This window comes from Ischnura elegans, chromosome X (assembly GCF_921293095.1).
Source record: "Ischnura elegans chromosome X, ioIscEleg1.1, whole genome shotgun sequence".
NCBI classification, from domain to species: Eukaryota; Metazoa; Arthropoda; class Insecta; order Odonata; family Coenagrionidae; genus Ischnura; species Ischnura elegans.
In genome coordinates this window covers 83437567-83462689 of record NC_060259.1, presented here as the reverse complement: position 1 = coordinate 83462689, position 25123 = coordinate 83437567, and the positions used below count along the sequence as shown (strand labels likewise).

The 25123-nt window shown below is 39.1% G+C and overlaps 1 protein-coding gene and 1 long non-coding RNA gene across 2 annotated transcripts in view; one reads left to right on the top strand and one right to left on the bottom strand.

Annotated features, from left to right (window-relative positions):
* Window positions 1–15880, bottom strand: part of LOC124170525 — a 208585-nt gene extending 192705 nt beyond the window's left edge. Inside the window, exon 1 of the long non-coding RNA XR_006867488.1 lies at window positions 15608–15880. This is a non-coding gene — a long non-coding RNA (uncharacterized LOC124170525). The remainder of the gene's footprint in view (window positions 1–15607) is intronic.
* LOC124170523 (fatty acyl-CoA hydrolase precursor, medium chain) overlaps window positions 1–25123 on the top strand; it is a 159648-nt gene that overhangs the window by 46158 nt on the left and 88367 nt on the right. The gene's annotated exons all lie outside the window — the stretch shown is intronic.

Sequence of the window (25123 nt, the reverse complement as noted above, 5' to 3'; positions counted from 1 at the left end):
ACTTTAACTTACACAGAGTTGCTGCTAACGCATGAAAATATCTCCGCTGTTTAAGCCCCTTGTAGATTCCTTAAAACGGCAGTCAGTTATTCTGGCTCCATATCATTTATCAATAATGAGAACGCAGCACGGATTTTTACAACTCCATTTAAAAATACTGTCCCCACCGCAAAATCTTTCAATACCACGCGAGTGAGATACGAAGCATTAACTTGCGTGTCTTCGGATTGCCTACTGTAGCGTCATACTTCAACGAGACAATGATAATAAGTTTGGGAGCGGGTGACTGGGTTGTTCATTGTTTTCCGTATTTTATCGGGTGATACTTGAAAGAAAGCCATAATTTCAATCGCTTTTTCCGTTAGAGGGACATTTACCATTATGTTCACCTAATTATGTTATTAAAAGTGTGTCCACAGCTCTATTGACGCGGGGAATCAAAAAATCACTCTTTTACATACAAACTGCAGATCGAGAAATAATGAACTTAGTAGGAGCTGGTCGCATATTCAGCTTATGTTGTAGCCGCAGTCTTTGTTGATTGCGTTGCCATGTTATTGGATCTGAATACATTCTTTCACTAAAACCCGTTTGACACTTCCCAATTTATTGTCCAATCCATTGGATATTGGATTGTGATCCAACTGACAAACACCAATTTCTAGTCCAATATCCTTTTCAAAATGTTGGACACAGCGTCTCGCCCATTTTGGAATTTGGAACCGGTTCTAACTTCTCGCGGCCAATCTCCAATCAGAGGTCAGTTTCGTTGACCCCTGGTGGCTAAAACAAGAAGCTCTTTGCAAATACATCCAGTTTGGCTTTAAAACATTGGTTTTGTTCCAAGAATTTGCTAAAAATTTTAGAATGTGACGAACGAAGTTGTTTCACTATCGATGGAAGCGTACAAATCACGCGAAAGCTTATGCAACGTAAAGTCATCGAAATGCACTGGCTTTCTCTAGCGGGACATTAGAACACTACTTCGGCCAATATTGGTGTAAATATTGATACGTGCCGTACTGTATGTAACGCCCAATATTTTAAACAATATTGCGCGCTGATTTATTGGTCAATAAATTGGAAATTGTCATACTGGCTTAAGCAATCCCGGCAACAATGAGATTGTCATATGAGCTTCGTATCTTCAATGTAAAACCCGAGAAATCTTTACTGCTATTATTCGTTGAGGAACAAACCAGAAATTATACTGATATACCTATCGGTTCATTTCCACAATTATTTTCTGAATAACTGTTCATATCAATAAAATGTTTTTAAAAAAGCATGCGCACCGGTTTTTATAGGTAAGTCTGCAAATATAAAAAAATTTCAAATGATAGAGCAATTTGAAAGGACTTAAATAACGCTGGGTATTATATTCAAGTGAAGCTTAAATCAAGGTAAATTGGCAACGTCTCTTTCTCATATGATTGGAAGAAAATAAATTGATAATTCATCAACCTTTACTCGAATAGCATGCGTGGACGTTAATTCCGATCAGTCAGGGTTGATTTGTTCGAGAGCAGAAACGTAAAGGTTTTTTGAGCGAACTGCCATGCAAAGCGACAGCTAATCAATCGGTCTGGGTTATGTGCATTTATTCTGCCACGAATATTACAAAAGAGGATCCTCAAGCCGGCCTCAAAATGTGTTGTCAACAACCTTGCATTTAAATCGGTCACAAAAGTCGCCACTCGCGTCACTGACAGACAAATTGATCCGAGTTTTACTGAGAAATGAGCTACAATTGGCGGTTTTAACCGAAATGTATCCACACGATGATGTAATCTATCAAATTCATAAAAGCCCAATGCCATTCCTCGAAAATAAAAACATTGTACTGCAAAATATAGAAAAAAGTGGATCTCATTGCAGTCATCACCATGTCGAGGACATTTTAGAAAACCGATGAAAATGCGACTGAATTGGCAACAGAAATCGGCCTTCTATGGGATGGAATTGGGCCTCCTCTATGTAAACCCCTTGTATTCTGCGATCAACTTGGTTTTAAATGGCATGGTGGATCCGAATATTTCCCTCTGAGCACTGTGTCGCATTACTACGGACTAAAAATAGGAGCCCAGTCCATCCTGTCACAGCTTAATTTATGCTGGGCGCATTTTCATTGGTTTTCAAAAATTTCCCTACCGAGGTGATGAGTGCAGAGCCAGGAGCGGACTTACGGGGGTCACAAGGGTCATGACCCTTCCCCCAATTTTTATCAATTTTTTATATATTTTTTACTTTAACCCTCTTATTAAACACCTACTTGGAGAACCTTTGGCGAGAAATTCCAAAGGTATTTAATGAAATGTAATATCATCGAGAAAAAATTTCTGGTATATCATTTTTTGGTATATGGATATGCTTTTTTTTTAATTTTACGCTTCTAATAATAATTTTTAACTGTGATTTATCCTTATTTTTTATTCAAGAGTTTAGTTGCTGCGTACTCATTAGTTTGAACAATTAGCTAGCTAATAGCCAATACTTTTACTCCGGGCGCTTTTTGAATGACAGAGAAGCAATAGCCGGCCCACGGCACTAAGAGGAATAATGGACTTTGTATCTTCGTCAAAGAGTAAAGGGAGTACTATGCATGCAAATGCATGGTTACAAGTCCCAAACGTGAGGACATTTTTATTTACCGTAGAGCGTAGCACTCCCAGTAAATATTTTACAAAGGAGGACGCCTCTCTCTCCAAGGGAGGAGTATTCCATACTCTCCGGACCCAGGTCATGACCCCCCCGAAATTTGATGCTGAGTCTGTCCTTGTGCAGAGCGATCGATAAATTCTCAATATTTGAAATAGTGTAAGTTACTAAGAAAAATACGATCTTCAATCAGCTATTCTCTCATTTAAAATATGAAAACAGCAGGCCAAAGAGCCGTCCGCATTTCGTGATTAAATAGCGTCATGACAGTTCAGCCCATTCCCGCCCATAAAAATTTCTGCTTGCGGCTGTGAAGATATTTAGGTGCGCTCGTCCCATGCTCACCTGCCAGTCCAGTAATCCAGTGAAAAATATTGGTGATGCTTGAACTTGTTTCTTCAGACTGGCTACATTCTTTTATAACTACATTGGATGGTAATAAGGTCATAATCTAATGTTGTTCAATGCGACCTTAACATTAAGGATAACTATTTAGGGAAAGCATATTTATGGACAAAGGAAAATTATAATAGTCCATAAAATACCATTTCCTGTTTACTTTTATGATTCTTGTATGTAATTTACAGGCAGTAGGCTTCCATAATGAATTTACGAATCGTACCCGTCCCTTTCCGTCAGTGGAATTATTTAGACAGGCTTCACAAATAAAATAATAAGTGGGTAAAGTTGTTGCAACCTTCATATTTTTGACAATTTGACTGCGAAAGAAAGTGCGGGATTTCTTCAATATGGCCTGGTATTCGCAGAATGGTAGGATGTGGCCGTATGGCAATGGTGAGCAGAAATTGGTTAATTTTATTTATTAGATTAGGAAGAGCCTTCCACTGAGGGATGGAATCGCTCCTAAGAGTGTAGACAACAATAGTCCGCACGTGGCCTATGAGCAAGTTCGGGGAGCAGCGGCGAAGCGACAACCCGCTCGGCATGAGTTCGTGACGTCATCAACATATGTGAGAACGGGTAAAGGACGTCGATTTCTCGTCGTGAACAGCACGAGAAGTATTCGACGGATCATTACAACGGATTTAAGATAATTTTAGTTTTCAATTTACACAAAATCCAGCGTTTTTTTACGTCCCTTCAAAGTTTTCCATAATTTGGAAAAATTTATTATGTTGGCAACAATATAAAAACCGGAGCGCATGATTAAATAACATTTCGTTAACATGAAAAGTTGTGCAGGAATTAATGGCGGAACTTACACGATAGGTATATTGATGAAATTTCTGATTTTTCTCTACTAACAATGGCAATGAAGATTTCTCGTATTTCACAAGGCTCCTGTTATGATCCCATTGGTATTGGAATCGCATAGGAAAGGAATGCATTCAGATCGGACAGCAGGGGAATCCATTCAACAAAGACAGCGGCTATAACATAAGCTGAATGTTGGACCATCTTCTTATAGCTCGAGGGGACTGCCAGCTAATCAGGGCACCGTGAATAGCCATGGAAAAATGTTGGTCAATATCGAATTTTCGAGAAATCGATTTTAACCGAAATGAAAAGGTGACCTTTCAGAAAAAAATTTAATTTTGAAGCGAAATATCAATCAATCGAAAAAAAATCGCCGGTTCTTAACAGTTCGTGCAAAAATGTATTTAGTATTAATTATTGGGAATGGACGGATCCCGGATTTTTTTCGTATCCAAATTCGGATCGGATCCTTAATTTTCGGAGCCGGATTTTTCCGATCGGATATTTTCGGATCCAAATGCATTTACAAATTCCTGACGCTGAGATTCCCCCGATGATTTTTCAATCTCTTGAGAAGAGTCACACTATGTGCCAGTCGTATTTTGCCTTTTTTGTTTTACACGGCTGAAATTCTCCTACGTAACCTCTGCGAGAGCTTTCAAACAAAACGTTTCATGAGTAGGACAAGAATCGCATGCGACGGCGCATTCGAAGATAGAATAGGAACTCTTTCCACTCTTATGGGGCGTTACATTCACTGAATTCACTGAAGCTATTATTTAAAATTTCGGATCCAGATCCGATGTCTTCCGCGACTTTGGATCCGATGTAGGGCAATATCCGCGGATATTTGGATCCGAGGTATCCGATCCGACCAACCCTATTAATTATAAATGCACATTTAAGTAGTAGGAACAATATATTCCTAGAATTCATGCTTGAATTATTAGTCGTAAAAGTTTAAAAGTGGGCGTACATTAAAATTTTGGGATCTCCGCTTGGAACCATTCGTCTTCACCAAAATTTGTAAGAAAGATCAACTGATGAAGATGCTTTCTTGGTGATCGAGGGCGTGTATTTCCAATTTTATCGGACTCATGGAGAAAATGCTTTCACATGGAACGGATGACGTTATCAAATGCCGGTATTGACGCTATTGAGGTCAAACCAAAATGGTCTGGATCGAAATTGAAAAAATTGAGTTTTAATAAAAAAATTCGGACTCGATCTCGATTTCATCGATCTTTGAATATTTAAAATGGATTTACGACTTTAAAGTAAATTGATTTTTCCATCAATAAGTGTATCCCTCTCGATCAACCGGTCATGAATAGAGGCAAGCGGACACGGTGTAACTTCCAAAGCGATAATCCAGGGCTTACCTTTCCAATTTTACCAGCCTTAGAGAAAATCCTTTCAAAGGGAACAGATGACGGCATCATACGCCGGAGGTGACGCTGATGAGATCAAAGGAAATTGTCAAGATCGAAGTTGAAAAATAGTTTCCTGATTCAGTAAGGACGTAGGGTGACTCACTATACATGTTATCAGTGCTGTAGTTGGGCCGGTACTGGCCGGTACGGCGTACCCCCTAAAGTCCAAACTCGTTATAAGCGCACCGGTTAAAATGCCTTCGCGGCCAGATGTATAATACATGCTCGGCTGTTGGAATATTTGGTGAGTACCGCCTAAATATTTTTCCAAATACAGCACTGCATGTTATCCATTTGGAGAATCTTACATTGGGATAGTGCAAGGAGGAGGCAATTCCTTAGCCCTTAGAGTTCCGAGAAGTACTATCGCGCTTCTTCTGAAAGTAAATATTCCTTTAATTTCAAAATTTTATATTTTTTTACATTATTACAGAACGTATATTTTTTTTAAATCGCCAAGTGATTTATTTAAAAGGTTAACCCACATATAATGAAGTTTTCCATGAGTTTATGAATATTTACCTTTACTTGTATTTAAGACATTTTTTTCATAAACTACTGCAAAATCAGCAAAACTGTCTAAAACATTTTAGCATAACACCCAGGGAATCGACTGCACTCAAAAGGGTTTTGGCATGTTATACCATGTTATACCCTTTGAAATTTCCAATAGCCCGGATGAACTTTGTAATGACGTGTTATTCTCTACTGACCTACCTTTCTTGAAGTTAACATTAGAACCGCGGACGGGACTTTTTTGTCCCATCGCCCTTGGCAAATGTTTGCCATTCATGTACTAGTAGTTTGATCCCTTTGAAATTTGCTGACTTGTACTCTTTTGATGCTCTTTCTAATGGTTGTATCGAAAATATTGTACAATGTTTGGTTCGCGAGAAAAACGATGATTTACCTAGAACTGCGGGATGGGACTTTTTTGTCCCATATGGGGAAAACATACAATTTCAGTTTTTTTGTACACTTATTTTGTATTTTGCATAATAAGAGTTTATTAAGAAGGGGATCGATGCACAGATACCGTTATTCTGCCAGTTAGAAGCGCAGAAGGGAATAATCTGTGCACTGCGCCGGCCGCCTACTCACGCAGTGCCGGCCACGTTACCTCTGCCCGACGCGTCTGCAGGTCTGAGCTTGGCAAACAACACTTTTGCTGTCAAAACAACTTTACTGCATTCCTAGTTATACTTAATAAAACGTTTTAAACATTACCTAAACACGTGTTTTTTTCACACAAACCACAAAAAAACCGTCAATTATACTTAAACATGACAGGATCAACGTATTTTGTCAATGGGACAAAAAAGTCCCATGCCGCGGTTTTAGTGAGGTTGGAAAGTTCAGTGGTTCTAGTGTTAAGCATCCCCACGGCGACAAAACCTTGACCCTCACTCACACCCCACTTGTTGTCTGTTTCTTGTTATCGGCCTTCATTCATTTGTTCACCGAAGCTGTTCCCCCTTCCACTCCCCTCACGCCAATTCCATAGACCCCCACCTTCTACCTTGGCTATAAATGCTGAGAGAGTGCTTGTTGTATTACCTTGAAAATGGCACGACATGTCGAAACCATGGTGCCTCGGCAATTTTACCATAACGCCAAGAAAATCAGTTGGCACTCAAAGGGGAGCAGACAGTCATGGGCTATTCTCCAAGCGCACTACCCAAATTCGCATCCTCCTCCCCTTCCTCAATCATTCCCCTTTCACGTCCCTCTCATCCAAATATAATAAATACTTATCCGCATGCTGAATATGTTACAGGGTAAATGGGAACGATCTAACGGTCAATACGCGTTGTGCGTTACTCAATGAATTTGTGGAATAGTTCCATTTCTTTATCAAAGACTCACCATATAGTGACCACTGAAAAACCTGTTGATCAATTGTGATATGTTGAATACGAGCTACGGGGAGGAATATAAATTAACGATTGCTAAAGTGGAGAGTGGACAGAAGAGTGGGCAGAACTGTATCTGAAGGCTGAATAGATTTCTACGCAGCACGATACCTCAGAGCTTTTTCGATAGCACTCTTCTTATTTTCAAATTATATGTCTCCCCGTTCAATGGCTTACACTTGTTTGGGTTGCCGGTAAAGCTCAATTGATACATCCTCTACGCATAAGGATTTGATTTTTGAGGAGGTATTATGAGGAAGAAAAAAGGAAATTGAGTAACTAGCTGAAATTACAATCGAATAGTCCGACATTTTCTGCGTGTTTTCCTAAATTAATCCGCATAAAAATCTCGCTGCTACCACGCATTAAGGTTTCTTGGATAGATAGCTATTACTAATACCATTTCTTTTTTAAGTAAAAGCAACCCGGTTTTCAATGAATAATCATCATCACCAGGTGTAAATTATCATTTGATACATTTCTAATCAAAGACACCCATTTCCAAAGAATTCATTCATAGCATTTAAGACACCCTTAATAATATCTGATTATTGTAACAATAAGATAAATGGGTAATTTATGCTTGATGATCATGTTATTATTCATCAAAACCCGGATTACTTTATTTAAAAAAATAATTTGTGTAATTAATAGTTATCCAACTAAGAGAACTTAAAACGGAATACCACACAATTAAAATGAGTTGGTTAATTTCATTCTGCATCAATTTTATCCGCCCAATACCCGAGGCTCAGTATCATTGGGCACCTTTCTTTATATCTACAATGAATAAAATGTCAAAGGTGCTATAATAGAAAGCGTTTGTTTCCAAAGAATTCATTCATAGCTATTCCAGGTTATTCGGTCAGTACCAATTCAGTTTATTTATGAATATATAGGCTCACATGTCTCTGCATGAGAGAGAGACTCGGACTACAGCAGAGAAGTCAAGAGTGGAAGCAATCGCGAAATGGTGCTACCGGGGACTGTTGAGGATAAAATTGATCGGCCGAGTAATTATTTGAGGTAAGAAGGGTGGAGGTAAAGAGAAGTCTTCTAAAATGCCCAAGAAGAAGACGGGACAACTTAGTTCACCGAACAATGAGACATGATGTGGCTGACTAATTTGTTCCGTCTGATTTCTGATGAAGGTAATCGTTAAAGAACGGATGGACTGAAAAAGTTTAAGAAACGCCCCGAATGGTGACATGGGGCGAGTTATTGAGAATGTCAAATATAATAAAGGCGTCACTATGAAAAAGCTAGCGGATTGGAGAGCGGAAAACGTCAAACCAATCTCACGGATGTTGACAGCTTCAAATTGTACGCCGGGAAAGGTTGCGATCTGATTTACTTAAAGAAAGACTCCATCCATTCCGTGGAATCTTGGTCCATGACGCCCATTTGGGAACTTCCTTCAATTGCTTTTCATACTTGTATGCAGCGCGAAGATGAGGTGACAGCGATCCACGCGAATGTAAATTGCTATCAACAGCCCTAATTTCTGCACATTTCTCAGTGAAATTTGCATCGCTGATCCAGTCATTGACGCGAGTGGTGATTTTGTAAACCCATTTACATGTACATAATATCCTGCGAGCCATCTCTAGGGATTTGGGCAGGGAGTGATCAATCACCAGTATGCAGCATGCAAGAAAATTCCCTCATGTACCCCACTCCGGCATAAAAATGTTACGTATACTAACAAATTATACTTTTTAATGCAAAGGCAAAACTTGCCCACTACTCATGAAGGCAATCTGCCTATGAAGCAAGAACATGCTGTTTGAAATCCGAGGAAAATTCAGGAACATGCATCAAGTAATACGAAATGCGCTATGTAATAAAGACCGTTTTATACGGGGTACGCGATTGCGCAATCTGATGTATTTACGAAGGTGCCGTCACAATTGCGTGGTGGAAAGCGTTGGAATGCCAGAACGTATGCGAGAATGCACGGATGGGGCATGGCAAAATAGGCCCTGCTCGAAATCCAAGCTCGCATTTTCACAATTTAAAAAAATCAATAATAACCTGCGCAATAACACACCCTGACCCATTCCTATCTCTTCATTGAAGAGAAGACACCACCGCGATGTAGCTATTGTGACTGCCCTCCGACTGTGAAACACCTCCTGACGGAGTGTGATGGGTACCAGTTTACGCGAGACAGGATAGGCGTCAGGGGCAACCTAGAATGTATTCTGGGCGATGACCCTGACCGCCTAAGCCGTGTCATAGAATTCGTTAAGAAAACTGGTCTTATGAATTCGATTTTATTCGATTCGATCGGTCGGTGTCAACTTTTACATCAATATTCTCAACAGTGCCGCAATAAACTGAAATTATAGTATATGCTTATGTCGCCATTTGATTGCGCGTGGTGCTAATGGCCTTAGCTGTGGACGCACCCGTAACCCCGAGTCTACTACTTATTTTGTTGAAAATTTCCAAATCTATGATACGCATCGATACCTCAACTGTACAAACGCACAAAAACCGCCCACCGAACCAAATCCGCTCATCTAGCTTCCCAGCAACAGGAATCCGCTCAGTTGGCAGTAGGTACGAAGCTTGGAGAATTTGGAGGTGAGCGTTTATACTCCGGCTGAGGAAAAGATACCTTGAGTTACCTTTACTTTTATCGTTATAAAAAATAATCAAGTCACATGCAAATTTTAAGACGTTTTTAATTAAAGTAATTATGTCAAAATACAAGGCAATGTCATCTTATGATATAAAAAAGTTACAATTGTGGTTCTGCAATGTTTGGAAATACGGGCGGCCCCACAAGGGGGGACGCGCGCCCCCTGCGCCCCTCATATGTATCCGCCACTGCGTTTGTGTAATGGAGGTATCGATATCCATTTAATGTAAAAGTTGTCTATAACCGTAATGTATCACAAGTGATGCATATTAAGATGATTCCTAAAAAGTAAAATAATATCAGGAAAATTTATTAAGATATAGCAATTGAAGTGTTTCTGGATATATTTTATAAAGAAAAAAATTGGCAAGTATTTAGAAATGCATGCAGGGTTAAGGGTTAAGAAATTACATTGCGCGGTGGGTGACGACGTTTGTAGATTATGATTAAAAACTTTTGGGCTATGTTTAACGAAGAATTATGACATTTGTAGAGTTCACCTCGAATATTCTCTAATGTGATATTCGTGTTGATGAGGCTCGCATGAAGAATGGGGAATCATCGGCGAGTGAAATGTTGGAAGGTCGGGGAGTGTGTCTCTCAGAAGCTCGGAGAAGGAATTGCTATTGAAGGGCAATCGATTGTGGAATCCCTTTCGCCTCGGGACGAGACGTTGGATTCCGTCAAAGCAATCGGGGGGAGGGAGAGGAAATGCGGGGGTGGGGGAGAGGGTCGCGCACCGCTAGATCCCATTTCGCCGCAGAGCACGCATTTAAAGATCGTCGGAATCACCGGGGACAGACTAGCACGGATATCGACTCGCCTCGGAGGCGGAGGCCAGGCCCACCTCGTGTGTGGCGGCCGAGCTCACCTCCAGCGCTGAAGAACCCTCTTAGAAGTAATAATGTAAACAAGAGTGCTCAGGAATAGAAGGATCAACAACTTTGCTATTTCCACGCAGTAATTTATTGACACCGACCACGGTTTCGTTATAGAGTAACATTAATGTTACTCGATTGCTTCAGGCTTAACTTTGTGAAAATCCATTGGGAACAGTAACAAGTTATAGAACTTTTTCACACAATTTATTTAAGACTTAAATAAATCAAACTTTAGACTTTATGTTCTTAAATATATTGTATGAAAAAGTACCATAACTTTTTTACTGTTTAATGTTACTCTGTAGCGAAGCCATGAACGGTGTCAATAAATTACTATGTAGAAATAGCAAAGTTGCTGATCCTTCTATTCCTGCGATTATGGATTTCCACCTAGTTACGCCCGCTACTATTAATTATATTAATGCTATTAATTATAAGAGTGCTCAGGTTGGCTGCGCAGAGAACAAATGATGAGGCCAAATTTTAAACCTCGCCATTTTTGTGGGAAATGGAAAAAAATGAAAAACCTGAGGAAATTAATGATATGCGAGTTTACTTAGTGAAATTGTGTCATCATGTATTAAAAAGTTATCTTTGTTGTATTCCACACATTTTTATGGAAGAATCAACCGATTTCAACATTCTCAGGTCATAATCAAAAGTTCAATTCTTGAGAATGACCTTAGATGGATGAAACTGGTTCAGTCTTTCGATAACTACTTCGTAGAATACATCAAGGTTTACTCTCTATCTTATATATCTACTTGAGAATGGATTTCTTTCAAAACCTACCGTAAAAATACTCATAATCACAGGTTAGCAATCTTAAGACTGGCTTGACGCAGCTCTCCACTCAATTATCTTATCAGCTTATCTTTTCAAACCTACGTATTTCTTCTCTTTCTTAAACTTCTTGAATTGTTGTTCCATATATTTCATCCAAGGTCTTCTTTCTCCGTTATTGCCATCTACTTATCCCTCGATGATTTTCTACATCAGGTCATCTTGTCTCAAGATTTGGCCTATGAGGTTGTTTCTTCTTCTTGTCAAGGTTTTCATGGGGCTTCTCTACTCTCCTTACGACTTCCTCGTTACTTACGCGGTTGATCCATTTGATCCTCATATTACTTCTGTAGCGCCTCATTTCGAACCTTTGATTTCTCCGAGACTGTCATTGTCTATGCCTCACTTCCGTAGAGAAGGTAAAATTACTAAAAAAAACAATAAAATCAACCGATATAAGGGCGTGATATAATGGTGGTTCGGCATATTAAAATTGATGATAGTTGCTCTTTCCAACAATTATTTTAATGCGTACAACTCTTCCGGATCGCAGAGTCATGATCTGGTTCAAGGTCTTCATAGAGTTTGGAAAAGTATAGCTTTTATTTCATTACTATGTACAAGCTTCAAAACCTACCGTAAATTGCTACTTCAAATATGTTTTGGATTTTTTTGGCATTTAGTCTTGTTTTCGCGTCCAGCATACCAATACTTCGCATATATTTCGCATACTTTGCATACCAAATACTTCGCATAAATTTCGGTATTCGAATGCATAAGCAATTGAAGCCATATCGTCACCCTGCGATTTTAAATATTTTCAAAAAATGATGTTGTAACACACCCAAATATCGAGCTTCTTATACATCATTTTGGCAAACAAAAGCTGTCAGATTCATTGAACGATATTTTATGTACAAGTATCAGATACTTTGAATACTATTAAAAGTACTCTGCAATTTTTATCATTAAGAGTGAAATCAAAATCTTCTTGAATACAAATTTTAGCAAAAGTACTAAAACATTATTCAGTGTCTTCGCACACCTCGCGTTCAAAGGCAGAATTGATTTAGCTTTTAAGTGATTTGATGGTATGATATCCTGTTACATTGTCGTGACAATGGTTTAGTTACATTGAGCCCAAATAGGAGATTGGGGCTTAAGAAGCACCCCGAAAGACCTTTCTCAGGCTTTCCTCTGAATTAATGAGCTGTATTATTAGTAATTTGGCACTCTATCAAAATACCCTCGAAAACTACCAAAGTTAGTCTTCATTATAAAGTAACCCTGCTTTGCAGTAGTCCTTTTCCTTCATCATGAGCATTAAATGTGTTAAATACCACGATATTACTCTAATTTGATGTTACATAAAGGTTCTATGCTTATGGGATGAAGAACGAGAAGTATGATGATTTGGTGACCGAGGGTGTCGTTGGAGACAAAGTCAATAACCTCAATTTTACTAACTACTCGTTTTTTTATTACATACGGCAAATACGCATGAAGTTTAAGTTACTGGACGAATACTGGTCGAATTTTCATGGGAAGGTGATCAATTACTGGGAAAGGGAGACAATGGAAAGAAAATGGTGTGAATGGAAATCTTTCGCATTTCCCCAAGGTGCTTATTGCCCAACATTTCATATCTAACATGAACCTTTTTAATGAAGTGGGATATGAAACACAGGGTGTGCGCACCAATTTATTTTATACAATATCTACGAGGATTATTTTGCATTATGCTTATTCGTAGAGATTTTCTTTATAGTTCAGTACCATGTACCTGGATAAAAATACGCAATTAATGATGGGTCAAAGGGTGTGGTGTGAATTGTTTCTGGGAAATATGCGAAGAAACATCAAAAAGTGTAAATCATTCTATTTATTTGGCAGAATACCCAGAAAATTAGATTGGTATTAGGCCCAAAAATATCAGGTATCGTGTAAACTTAAAAAATGGAAAATCTGAGAGTAAAAACGCATCATTTGAGAAAGCTAAATAAGTCACGGGTTTTAAATGTGTCCTCTTAATCAGATTCTCCAATTACGTACAATGAACTTCGCCCTCTGGGAAGTAATGCCATGTCTGCATGCCTCTATTTAGGAAACGGTGAGTTTACACGGCATTTGTCCATCCCAATCGTTGAGTAATAACTATGTTTTTTACTATTTTGTCATAGATCTAAATTTATGTCGTGAAAAACGTCATTTTGTATATCGGGCCACCTTATTTCGATTTCAGCCCGATAGCGACGTAGGGATCGCCATCTTTGGCATTTTCACACTTCATTTGAATGAGGATTTTTGTAATTACTTACGAGCTTGAGTCGAACATTCAATTATTCTCATCATATCTTTCGGATACCTCATTTTCCAATCGGGTCTGTCATGTGAGATGGGAGGGCTCGGGTGATGTAGTGGCTAGTTCATACCCCGCGAGCCCAGGTTCAAATACCGGCAGAGGCAGAGAGTTTACACAGCGATATTCTTTTTTTTATTTAATGCAATAAATCAGGTTTAGGCTTATTGGCTGTTTCTATTAGGATCTTTCACTGGAAACATACATTAATGAACCAAATTCATGTTTTTGTAGTACCATGGAACAATTGTGGGCATCAATGAAATACGTTTACACCAGATGAGTATTAGCTGGCTCTGACTGCACGGATTGCAACCAAAGTTAGTACGTAAAAGCATCTCATACTCCCGAACTCCGTAGTGCTACTTTCGGTTGCGTCCAACGCGTCTTTCACATCGTTTTCACATTACCACTTGTTACGTTACGCCATACACCATCTGTGGTTAGATATCCCGCCGAGTAATCACACCTCTTCGCTCGATCAAAGAGAAAACATAAGTCAAAGGATTCTACCCTTAAATATTAATCCTCTCGGTGCAAACCTTTTTCATAGTGTATGAGTTCACAAGACGTTTTCGGTCTACACACCTACAAGCTCACACAAAATTCCATGTAACCATAAATTCCAAGTTTTAAGCCTCCAACTATTCTGCACACTATCTTTCCCGAGCAGCGCCGGGTGGCCTGCTAGTAACATATAAACCCTTACCGAAAAATCCATTATCCTTGGTTTTCTTTTCCTCTGGTGACATTTCGGAAACCAAATCGGTTCCTATCTTCAGGGCAGGATAAGGTGATTGACTCGATTTTCTAAATTCCGGGAGCCATGTCAACAATACGTCATGGGAAACCCAAGTAGCCTTCAAGGAAGCTACATGACCATGTCACATCAGAGAAGACCACTTGTGTTTTTGCCGGATATTATTAAAGTATTCTACCGATTAATGTAGGTTTCCATGGAGTACTTAAGAAGAATTCTGGGAGCCTCCCCTTCCTTCAAGCACTTCCCTCACAATAAGGACTACTCCCATTCGTTCTATCTAAAAAATCTTTTCCTTCCTCTCCCTCGTTTTCCTATCATTCGACCCTCCAACACTGTTTTCAATATCCCCTCCCCGGTAAGTGCTCGCTCCATCCTACCTCCTTTGCCAGAAATATTCTTGAAATTTTATGTGTAAATATCGTGTTTTTTACCAAAATACTTAAAGAAAGGGGTGAATTTGTTTTGGTGTCAACCATAATCTCCTCAAATAAATCCCTGTCATCATCACCTATGCAAAGAAACAGCGTTAGAGAAGTAAAAAAGTGCACATCCACGTTTGGATGAAACATGCACACAAATGATTCTTAATGTACTTTTCAAATTACAATAAACTTCGTTGAACTAAAATTTACTGCTCTATCTATTCCCTGGTATAGCCTAGCAATTAATTTCCTCTGATTACATAGCCGAGAAAGCGGAAGATTTGAAAGTAACATGCAATTTATGAAGCTTAATAACCGTGCTGAGAATGCTTCTTACCATCATAAATAAATGTGAAGCCAGCATTTGTCTCTTTCTGTGAGCATTAGTTGAACATTTTTCTTCAAAATAAACTTTCATAGAGGTCATTTCACCCATAACGATTACAGTTTACTCAATAACACTCACATTATCTTTTAGGGTAAGCTTAAAATTACCTACCTTAAACTAATAAAATGTAAAACTACCTTACCTCAATCCTTGGTATTGATAATGCAACGCAGCAGGTGGTATTTTCACTAGTACTGGCTGCCGTATTGTCGTCACTAAAATATCCACAGCTTTCCTCTCGTGTCCACTTGTTAGCCAGATAAAACTAATTCCTACTTCTCGCCTGGACGTCAACGATGGTTTCATTACTATTCGATCCCATTTGACTCGGTTGAAAGCACAGGGCACACAGAAATTGTATTGCATTAGCATAGGAAAACTGATTGGAGTGACTTCCTTATGCTTCACGTCGAGTCAAAATCAATTTCCACACTGGACGTCTTCCAAGAGGCACAAGCCCAGAGTGAGAAAGATAAGAGAAGCGCCGAAAGTCGAGCACATTGCCTTGGCATGATGATAAGGCGGAGATACGTGCTCCATATGGTGATCTTTCCGTTTCCTAAATGGTTTGATTTTCTCCCGCGTAGGCGCATGTGGGGTTGGCGAGATTTGGAGGATAAGGGGGTATCCATTAATTATATGGGGCGTTTAGGGAGGGCAGGGGGTCAAGCCGAATCTCAACAAATCTCACGTGGGGGAGAAAGAGGGTGCTGGCATGTATCGCATTATTCCTTTTTCCGCAAGGAACAGGGTAAAATTGCGGTTTCAGTAATCTTAAGTATACTGGTCTTAACTATGTTTTAATAAAAATAATCTACATCTACATAATACCCCTCAAGCTGCCTAAAGGCCTGTTTACACGGTAAATTAATACGTACGGGTTAATGTCTAAATGTATAAACGCGTGAATGAACGCCAAAATGCACCGTGTAACTACCCAACTTGTGTGAATGCATGCACAGAAAATAGAACCTGTTCTAATTTGGTTCATGCATTCGTACATGTTCCGTTCCGGTCCACAAAAATCATTCACGCAAACGTACATTAACTCGTACGTGTTAATGTATCGTGTAAACAGGCCTTAAAAGGCGTGTGGCAAGGGGTGTTAGGACACCATCCGTCTACGCATAAAAAATTAATTGCTCTACGAAGTTGGGACTAGCATTTATTAAAGTCCTTTAAGGTTCGGGGGAAAACGAATTTTCCATATCTACCCGTTCGGCAAAACATCTCTCTTAATTTATCGCTTCTATCGGACCTGGAAATATAGTGTGGCTCTAATATAATGTTCTCCGTGTCGCTCTTAAAGATATCCATCCTCAATTGTTCAAGCAATCTAAGCCTAGCGCGCAGCCTCCGAGTCTCCAGCGGCTCCCAGTCTAATTTGCTTAACATCTGCGTAACGCTGTCTGTACGCCCGTAACAGTTTTTGACGAAACGCGCAGCCTTCCTTTGTATTTTATTAGTTAGCGGATTAAGTCTTTCTGCACCGGATCCCATACGCTCGCTGCATATTCAAGAATGAAACAGTCAATAATAAACCCAACGCAATGAAGTTTAGATTAAGGTATTTACACTGAAAATACGCATTTTGAATAATCTCGCGTGAGATTAGAAGGAGGGAGGATGTGATCGAGCCAAATCTCACGCCTTCTCACCTAGAGGGTAGGGGGGGTACGAAAATCGCCAAAATCTTCTCACGTAATTGATGGACGCTCCATAACCGATCCTCTTATCTCAGAGTTTGGATTCCTCGTTTGAATTTTGAGTTGCCCAGTTGCGTGATGCAAAGGCTGCAGTTGGAATTCGCTAAAATGTGGCAGCCATAACTACCAACGCAGTAAAGATGTCTATGGGTTCAAATCACTTATAAATTGATTTTGTGGATTAATTTACAATAAATTTGAAGAAAGAAAATTTTAGCATGTGGTTATAGAATTAATTTCTTTTGATTCCAAAACAGTTTAACCGTGTAAGATACGTGTTAGTGCTCTTAATCACGATCTTTTTCCCATATATTTTTAACAATTTATCAGATAATCGGTTCTTAAATCTCAGAGTTGGGATTAGTCGTTTGAATTTTGAGTTACCAGTTGCGTGATGTAAAGGCGGCAGTTAGAATTCGCTATAATGTAGCAGCCATAACTACCAACGCGGTAAAGATTTCTTTGAGTTGCAATCACTTATAAATTGATTTTGTGGATTAATTTACAATAAGATGGAAGAAAAGAAAATTTTAACATCTGACGATAGAATTGATTTCTTTTGATTCCAAAACAATTTATCCGTCTAATTTACGTGTTAGTGCTCGTAAACACGATTTTTATCTCATATATATTTTTAAAAATTTATCAGATAATCGATTCTTTAATCTCAAAGTCAGGATTAGTCGTTTGAATTTGAGTTTCTCTGTCGTATCTTCTAAAGGCTGTGGTGAAGATTTGCCAAAAGCTGTAGCTTCAGCCATAACTACCAGCGCGGAAAAGATATATTTTTGAGTTTCTATCACCTATAAATTGATTTTATTGTTGATTTTAAAATGAGTTGAAATGTAGGAAAATTTTGACTTACGATAATGGAATTAATTCCTTCTAATTTCAAAACAATTTAACCGTCTAATATAAGTATTAGTAATAATAAACACAATCTTTTCCCCATATATTTTTAAGAATATATCAGATAACCCACCCTTTTATCTCAAACTTGGGAGTAGTCGTTTGAAATTTGAATTGCTTAGTTGCGTCTTCTAAAGGAAGATCGCCGCACACATTGTCCAAAAGCTGTAGCAGTCATTACTACCGGCACGGTGAACATATTTTGAATTTCAATCCCCTATAAATTGATTTTATGGTTAGTTTTAATAATGAGTTGGAATAATGTATAATTTTAATATCCGTTATAAATTGGGACTACAATAATTTGTTATATTCCGCACTGTATTCATTAAAAACTCTACCGGTTTCGGCCTTTTCAGATCATTATCAAGAAGTAACAGAACCTGTCGCCCCCTTATTTCGTTACCCCTTTATAATGACAAGAAAAGGTCGAAACTAGTAAAGTTTTAGTAAATACTGCTTGGAATAATCAAAGTTCATTTTTGAATCTACCATGTTACTATTCAGCGAAGTTAACTCTGTAACCATTGATTGAACACAGTTATTTCTTTGGTACTCATATATTTTCTTATATACTTTTATGTCTTTTTATATTATTCCTAATATTTTAATTTTCTTGAAAATTTTTATATTTTTCTATGAAGCGCTATCTTTATTTGTTTTTTATGGAGAAAAATTCTTTAGGAGAAAGATATTAATTTTTTGTCAAAACATATTATATACGTAAAACGGCCATTTTTGAAATTATTTATCTGTAAAAATTAGTAACAGGATATTTTTTAATTGGGTATCAATGGACTCCAATGGAATCCACTCCAATCTGATCCCCTAGGGAGATCGTATTTATGTGATGGCTAAAGTGTTTGCTTCTCGCCCAGTGGGCTTGGGTTCAAATCCCGGCGGTAGCAGAGAATTTTCAGAGACTGCCAGATTCCTGCTTGAATTCTGTGTCGAGGCCATTTCAAGAGCAACACTCTGTCCATCGAATGGGACGTTAAGTCGTGGTCCCTTGGTGCCGTTCGCTCAGAGCAGGCTAATTCCGACGCCGGGTTTCTCTCCACCCTTTCTTTCTTATCCTTCCCTCATGGCACAAATGACCTCTACTATCGGTTGCCTCCTTCAAATACTATACCATACTTTAATGCCCCTGGCGTGATATCACATTCAGTTTTATTCGCTTCCCGTAAACATATATTTACCCTTTTGAACCCTACGTATTTTCCTTCGTGAGAGAGAAAAGGGTTAAAATCCCTCTCCTATACCTACTGTAGAAGACAACAGTTCTGTCGAATCCCTCTCGTATACCTACTGTGGAAGACAACAGTACCAATCAATTTTCAATTGACCCACTGGTTTCGAAGTTAGAAGAGGTTTGCATTGTTTACAACAACTCCGTTAATTTTAGTGGTAATAAACAATTCGTTTTCGGCAAACTGCTAATAATAGATGTAGCTTTTTTATTTAAAAATTACAAGTTACACAAACGAAAAATACGGGAATTCCAAGCGCTCAAAGTTGGGCAACTCGATTTTACGCGCTAAAATTTGGTACTTTTTTGAGGAAAAATTAAGTACAGGAAATGCTATGGAGCCGAAGATTTTTAAAAGTACATGATACAGCGTAGTCATAAATTGTCTTTCGTATGCTTTTTGTTGTATTGAAATTGATTGCTTCGTTTAGACGCTAGAGCTCCTCAAACTCGGGTATCTTGCTTTTTTTTACAGACAGTAGTGGCTACCGTCGAGCGAATTGTCCACCAAAATGCAAGGATATCCATCTCGACTTTTTATCTATACACCTACATATATTTACTACCCCGCAAGCCGCCTCAATAGCCGTGTGGCGGGGGATATGGGGGTTAGAGCACCAGCCTGTAGTAATAGTTTTCGGGTTTCTCACCGGGTGTTGATCTTGGTCACAGGTCCCAACGTTGGTCACAAATCCCAAGTGAATGCGGCCACGTTTACATTGGGGGAACAGTCCGCACCATAGAAAAAAGACTGACGGAGCATGAAAGATGCGCACGCCTATTCTACCCACTGAAATCAGCGGTGGCTGAGCATTGCCTAGACATTTCAAGAGCACCTAATTTATATACCGCACGGACAATTATTGGGACCAAGTTGTCAAAGAAGCAATACACATAAACCTGGAAAAAAAGAACATCAACAGGCGGTCACACTTATTGTCCGCGTCGAAGGAGCGCCGATGAACACTGTACCGGTGAGTCAACCTCATCTCAACCAGTCAGAAGTATTAACAATTTTACAGGTGTCGTGCGCATATGTTCTGTTGTTGATTGAAGTGTTGTTTATGAGAAGAGGAAACTTCAATACTAAAAAATAGTACAATTCCAAAGAGATAGGAATACAATATAATTGATTTCTTTTTATTTATTGATATTTTTTATTGTTTTTAAAATATATTTTTATTAGAAAATTATTATTATTTTTTATTAATTCTTTTGAACAATTGTTCTGTAGTAGCTATTGATAATATTTTTTATTATTTATGGATTTTTTTAAACAACAAGCACTTGCGATTGCATTGCTATACGAAAAGGCTTCCAGTTAAGTAAAACGTGGAAGAGCGTCATCAACCACTATAAGCCACGCCGATCGAGAACGGACCAATCAGGGCACACTTAAAGGGCTCTCAAGCATAGGCGGATCCAGGGGGGGGGGGCACGGGGGCACGTGCCCCCCCCAGACCCTAAAAAATATGCTAGATTTTTAATACGGTCCCATTATCATTTCGTTCGTTTTGTATAACGAGGTATCCTTGTGCCCCCCCCTGAACAAAATCCTGGATACGGCCTTACTTGTGCCCCTCCCAGAAAGAAATCCTGTATCCGCCCCTGCTCTCAAGGGTATAAATACTAGCAAGAACTTGGCTCAACATTCAACCCCTGAAGGCGATGGCGGACTTAGTCATCGAAACGTGTGACCAAATCTATACCAGGTGGGAAACCCGAGAACTATTCATGCAGAGAATACGACGGAAAAAAACTTAAATTCTATATGGGACACCAGCCGTTTACGCATAAAATGGAAATGCTCCAACGAAATTACGCTTAGCACCTATTTCAGTCCTTAATCGTGAGGTGGAAAAACGAATTCCCATACCTATCCGTTCGTCAAAATATCCTCTTACCCTATGGTTTATATTGGACCTGGATATTTAGCGGGGTTCTAATATGATGTTCTCCGCGTGATTCTTAAATATATCCATCCTCAATTGCTAAAGTTATTAAAGGATAGCGCGCAGCCTCCGAGTCTCTAGCGGCACCAAACCTAATTCATTAAACATCGGTGTAACGCTTTCTGTGCGCCCGTAGCAATATTTCTACGAATTGCTCAGCTTTTCTTTGTATTTTGCTACGTCCACGAATTCAGTCTTTCTGCACTGGATCCCATATGGACGCCTGGAAGGTGTGTCCGGGTGGGAACTCTCGAACGCACAACACAAAACTGACATAGAGTGAGAGACCCAAAAAAATCTTTCCCCAAAGGCATAATGGGTTGGGAGAGAGGTTGGGAAGAGATGGAAAAATCGAGAGATGGGAAAGAAAGGGAAGCGAAGGTAGGAGGTGAGAGCTGCAACAGATCACCAACTTTGCAACGCCACCCGACATGCACACTGAGACCAGAACATCTGTAATGACTGTGTGTGTCTGTGGCTGTGTATCATTAATGTTATGTGCATCACGAAGGGTCAGATGTTTTCAATGTCCATGGTATGTCTTTGTCCCAAGGTGCGAGACGATCCTTTGAGCACATTACTGTCGTTTCGTCACCATATTCGCCGAAGGCAAGGGTTCCCGCCCATAAATTTGGGTCATCGGTCGTCGAGGCATAATATGCTCCGCGTCTCCTCGACCAGTCGTAAACGTCTAAATTTTCTGGACAAATGGTCATTGTCTCGCTGACGAAGATAAGTTGCTTACTCTTAGGATGGGTCCAGTCAGGCTACCCTTCCCCTGATCTTGGAGGTGTTGACCAGTGCCCTGACGACACGAGCGCGGGAATTTGGGGCAGTCTGTGGGTAGACACGAGAGCGACGAGGTGTGCCTGCCCGTCGCAGTTACATTTGTAAAATCATCACCAACCTCAGTCCATTAAACTTCTCTGAGATCTGATTCGCGTGTATTTCAATTCTAAGGTGCCCTAAACCCGATTCCGGGAGACGCAGCCACTCGAGTCTCCCTTCTTGATCGTGTCGATCACGGCACATCGATTACGTGGAACATTCTTACTTGTGAAAGCTCTCCATATTGGAAATAAAAAGAATAAACTTTTGTTAGGTTTATTCTTTTTATATCCAATTCTGACGCTGATTTTAAGGTCAGCATGTGCTAACATGACATTTGACGGAATTATGTAAAATATAGAAGTAAGGAAACAGTTTATCAGAAATTATATTTGCAGTATCTTCTCTACGGAAGTGAGGCATAGATAGTGACGGCAGAGTAGTAAGTAAGGGTAAAGGCTTTCGAAACGTGGTCCTTCAGAAGAATGATGAGGATCAAATAAATCGACCGAGTTAGTATTGAGGAAGTACTAAGAAGAGTAGAAAAGAAGAGAAACCTCATGAAAACGTTGATGAGAAGACGGAACAACTTTATAGGCCACAGCTTGAGACATGATTGCCTGATGAAGACAATCCTTGAGGAACAATTAGATAGCAAGAACAGAAAAGGAAGACCTCGAATAAAATAAATGGAACAGGTAAAGAAGGATTTGAAAGAACAGAAATACGTAAATATGAAAAAATGAGCTGATAGGAGAAATTAGTGGAGAGCTGCGTCAAACCGATCTTAAAATTAGTGACAGCGATGATGATGTAAGGTGAAGCCATAGTCCAGACTTCTGTTCATCCATATATCTCAATGTATATTCCGAGTAATTCCCCCATACGAAGATGGCTATTTTAGGGTAACTTTGACATATCTTTCCTGCAATATGTTTGACATAACCTGTTTTCAATAACAATAGAATTGACGTTTCAAGCGTCGAGCAGTGAAAAATGTACCTTGTTCTCTGCAGGCGAGCCAGCCCTGAAAAAGCATTTTCTCTGACGGTCCTCACCACCTTTATCACTGAAAACTGAGCAGAATAAAATTTATTACAGCCATTATATGGTCAGGCCTAATAATAATTAATAAAGGGTAGATTTGAGCCATGTCAATGGAAGAATTAAACCGAAACATAATTTTCGGAAATTTTTAATAATTATAATGTTGTCTTCGTTTAAAATTTTGAATGCGTTAACTATTTTGAAGCCCTGATAAAATATAAACAACAAATGATACTTTCCTTTCTTTAGTATATAACTCCACTACCGACCATGATTTCGAAACTCCATATAATTTTCAAGGATAACATTCGTAAGGCTGGAGACGATGTGGAGAGTCAGTCGCGGGAATAAATATGCGTCGTTAGTTGAAAATATTATAATGAAATGTTTAATTTTTATAATTTCCGATTAGAAATAAAGAATTGTTGCCGCAGATAGCTCATATTCTTTTGTTTCAGTGGTGTAGAAGCAACAATTAATACATATTACTTCTTAATCGCCGTTGAAACCAACTTTGCCAAAGAAATTACGAATATGTCATCGGAATAAGCCTGAAAATGCTGAAAATATTTCCACTGCCCTCAGGATTTTCCCACGAACCTTTGGGAAGTGATGAAGGCACCGCATCGGCTAACTATCCCTCTATTTTAGTGTAGTACCCATCTACTTCCAACGCTTATTTGATAAATCTTGTTTCAATAAATTTTCTGTTTCTCTCTTCCCTTTACATTTTTATTATCGATTTTGACCACGCATAATTGTACCTATAAATTCCTTGTACACTACATGATTTCATTGTTTTCTATTCAGTTTCAATATATTAGAAATTTTGGCCTTGTCTTCGTTTAAAAATTTGAATGCGTTAACTAGTTTGAAGCCCTGATTAAATATAAACAACAAGTGCTATTTTCCTCTCTTTAGTATATAACTCCACTACCAACCATGGTTTCGACACTCTATATAATTTTAAAGGATAACTTTAGTAAGGCTGGAGACGATATGTGGAGCCTGTTGCAGGGATAAAGATGCGTCGTTAATTGAATTACATGTATATCTTTTAAGTGCTCATTGCTAAGTAGCGTTTTTCGGTTGTAAAGGTGAGTGTTGTATCGAGCGCAAGAAATATTCGTCCGATTGATCGTTGCCATGTGATCCCACTGCTTCGACCTATAAGGAGAAGCCGATTCACTACTTCTAAGATCCCGCGTAATTTTCCGCTCTGAATAATGTTGATAGCCTGATGACTCGTTCGTCGAAACTTCGGCCGTGATGGAGAACCAGACATGGTGCAAATTCCGAATAACCTTCCACGATACAATACGCTGGGAAAGCCTGCGATCATTCATTTGGAAATTACCATTTTTTAAGTAAAGGCCGTTTTTCAATATAAAATAAATCAAAATTATTTTTTTCAAAAATTCATTTATTTTTAATATTTTCATACTTTTCTTTATATTTCCCCATAGTTACCTTGTTTGTTTAGGCAATTATCATACCTCAAAACTAAGTTTTGAAACACCTCTTCAAAGAAGTTTGCCTCCTACCTTGACAACCAGGAGTTCACGCGAGATACCGCGTCATTTGCTCTGAATGGCGCATTCAGAGCAAAAGACGCGGTTGCACAGTAGGCTTCTGAGTTGATCGTCATTCCTCGTGCAATAAATTCCAGTAGCAAAACGCCGCGCCTGTTCCAGAACACAGTTGCCATGATTTTGCAGCGCGACAACGTTTTTGATCAAAGATGGCCGTCCTGAGCGATCATCATCGTCATCGTGAACATTTTCGCGGCCACCTTTGTATTCTCCGACCCATTTCCGCACTTTACCTTCGCTCATTGCGTTAGCAGCATACATTTCACAAAGCTGACGGTGAATGTCTGCAGCCGACATGTTCCTTGAAGTCAAAAATCGTATCACTGACCGAATCTCTCACGTGGCTGGCGATTCAATAATCTTAAACTTTTTAAA